This window comes from Pollicipes pollicipes, unplaced genomic scaffold (assembly GCF_011947565.3).
Source record: "Pollicipes pollicipes isolate AB1234 unplaced genomic scaffold, Ppol_2.1 Scaffold_3087;HRSCAF=3621_pilon_pilon_pilon, whole genome shotgun sequence".
In the NCBI taxonomy this organism is placed as follows: domain Eukaryota; kingdom Metazoa; phylum Arthropoda; class Thecostraca; order Pollicipedomorpha; family Pollicipedidae; genus Pollicipes; species Pollicipes pollicipes.
In genome coordinates, this window is record NW_023596225.1 from 23,265,092 (window position 1) to 23,268,119 (window position 3,028).

Below are 3,028 nucleotides of genomic sequence, written 5' to 3' on the forward strand. Positions count from 1 at the left end.
AACCCTTTCCTTGTCGGAGAACAAGGTATATATTAGAAACTCACACAGTCATTAGAAATCTTAGAAAATTTCAGTGCATTAACCCACTGTGAAAGTCCAATGAAGCCCATATTATTCACTCTTGTTGTGCAGCTACATTCTACACCCGCGTTGCATGTACTCGCAGCCTCTCACTGGTGGACGCGGAGGCAGGTCAGCAATATGTTCCGTTTAACCTCTGATCAGATCCTCATCGCGATCGCATAATGACAGCAGCCGTGACATTCACCGTTTAAGTTCAGCTTTAACGCCATACGATTCAGCGATAGATAGGAACGAACGGTTGACAGGAGGCCGTGGTGCCGCCCGCGTCCAGTGTGCAGCGTGTGCCCGCTTCGCACTGGGCCGAACAGGTGGGACGGCATGACTTGTTGCACACGTAATAGCAGCAGCCGTAGCCGGGGCCGCACTCCGCATGACTGCGGCAGGCGTCAGGCACAGGGCGGCACCGCACCGTAGGACCGATGTCGTCGTAGTGGCAGATGACGTCAGTTGTGGACGCACCTGCAATCGGAAGGAGGGTGTCGATCAAGGCAATAGATGCCGGGTAGAACAAAGTTCAGTGTAAAACTGGAGTTACAAAGTAGAAATATACCAGACATATTGAAGTGCACTACAGTATGCCCTACATATACTGAACATAGAGACTTATGAAATGGCGGGATTTGAATAACGTTATTATGACGTCATGAATGGCTTGGTGACTTGGAAATAGTTTCCCCGAAATACTGTCCACGTCTTCGCGGGCGTGTAGCTCAGAAACTGCAGGGGTTTAGGTCTTGAGAAGGGCAGGGCTATAAACTGCACTGAATGATCTTCAAGATGGCTAGTTCAGTTCAAAACCCCATAGGAAAACGGAACACTGCTTTCAGATGGAATGCTTCCCATTTGAGGACATTGAGAGAACCATCAGATATGAGAAAACAACATCACTCATAACTATTGGTACACTTTTTAAATGGAAATGACTGCTCTAGACAGCACAATTCTCTGCCCAGTTAATGTACTCCTCGGTGCGTCATGGCTGGCTGACGTCATCACATCTTACACTGCAATGATTAGCAGCCAATTGACGACCGTTGTATCTGGCAATCGTGCCCACGAACGCCAGATATGAACGACGCGACTACGGTTTTTATTGGCCTTGATCGCCGCAAAGCTTACGGAATGGCAGGATTCAAATGACGTTATTATCGCGTCATAACTGCCAAGGCAACTTTGAAATAGTCTTTTCGATACACCTTACCCCATTTTCACGGACGTGTTGCCCAGAAACTAGAGAGACTTAGGTCTTAAAAAGGGCAAGATTATGAACGGCACTAAAACGTCTCCAAAATGACTGTGCAAGTTCAAACCTCCATATAAACGTGAGGCAGTCCCTTTAAGAGGCATTGTGTATGTAGCTTTGTCAATATACCAGTGCAGTGAAAATTAATACTAATGTTTCCACACGAATGAGAGATACGAACATCAACGGCTGTAGGTTTCCCAGCAGGACAAATTACCAAGCCATCACCCGTACCCAATCCTCGACAAAGATGACGCGTCTCCCCACATGTACAAGACGCACGCTTACCCGAGGCGACGTTCGCCGTCACCATCAAAAGCACCACCACCCATGCTGCCAGGGCCGCGGTCGTGTCGCGAAACATGGCTGAACTCTGCTCGCGCCGCGCCGTCGGCTTGGCTTTATGCAATGACGGCAGCCGGGTCGCGGCCGTGACAAGCGCTGCCTGGTATTTGACGGCCGTTCTGCGCACCGACAGACCGCGACGCGTTGTTGTGCAGGAACGGGGTAACTTTTCTGTCAGAACCGCGCGAAGTGTACTGCGCAGCGCTGGAGGCAGCCTTGATCACGCCGCGCGCGGCGCCACCTGTGGGGAGTGCAGGGAACATACCGGAAGGTCGGGGCACGTCAGGGCAGACGCGACTGGATGAGTGGTGGGGCTGTGATGGATGACGTAACTGCGCCGCGGTGCAGGTATTGGCTGCACCTGGATGCACCTTCTCGTCTGCCAGTTGAATGCTGTCTTAGCTAAACTGCAATTTGTGAGCGAACCTCGCCACCAGGAACGCATCATGAACCATGAAGAAACCATGAAGTATCGGTATTGTTGGAAATTCCTGCTGTGCAACTCTAATCCGGTATTTACCCTGGAACCAGCAGCGTCGCCACCAGTTTCTCGGAAAACGACGAGCCTGTCTGGCTGCATTTCTGCAGCTAATCTTTAAGGGAACGTGGCTGAAAAGGCACCACCATAAGCGCCCTTCAAGTATTGGATCGATCTACTGGTTGAAGATGCATCCGCGGGCCAGATAAGACCGGATCAGAAATGTCCACGGCAACATGGATTAGGACCGGACCGGATTTTCAATTTTGCGGCCTCACACAGCTTGTGTTGAAAACCAATCAAATGGAAATTATCACTGAAATAGTCGCAAAAATGCGTACTGAAGATATCAACTCAGAACCGTACCTAGCTCATCCATATATTCCAACAACAAATTTGTTGATGAACAGATCACATTGCCAAGTTAATTGTGGGTATATGTGCATCTGTGAGTGTATACGTATAGGTATCAAAAACTAGAACTCTCCTTCCTTCCAAGGTAACTAAAATGTTTTCTAATGTAATAACATATCTTGTCATAACATAGCTACTAATCCTCGTGGTCTTGTCAGCAATCTCATATAACCCTAGCAAGTGACATCATGCTATATATTTCATGCATCGCATTTCATTGTAAGATGGTTGCGCACTGTTATCAATGTGCATGACATTTTTTTTTGAAGGTCTGACTGTGACGTTTGGTGGCTGTGCGATGCACGATTACAGTTACGAAAAGCTTTCGTATTTTTTCAGCATGAGCAGCAAAAGCGAGATTTGGGGCGTATTCGCAGCCATCTGGACGACAAAGAATCTATGCCATTGGTGCTTCAATAGATGCTACGCCTTTTGATGCTCGCTGCAATCCGAACGACAAACAT

At 48.4% G+C, this 3,028-nt stretch overlaps 1 long non-coding RNA gene across 1 annotated transcript; it reads right to left on the reverse strand.

Annotated features, from left to right (window-relative positions):
* LOC119089599 (uncharacterized) lies at window positions 1–1,850 on the reverse strand. The gene is made up of 2 exons (XR_005093169.1): window positions 1,616–1,850; window positions 1–543 (listed from the first exon to the last, which is right to left on the reverse strand). It is a non-coding gene; the product is annotated as an uncharacterized LOC119089599 (long non-coding RNA).
* Between the last annotated feature and the right edge of the window lie 1,178 nt (window positions 1,851–3,028).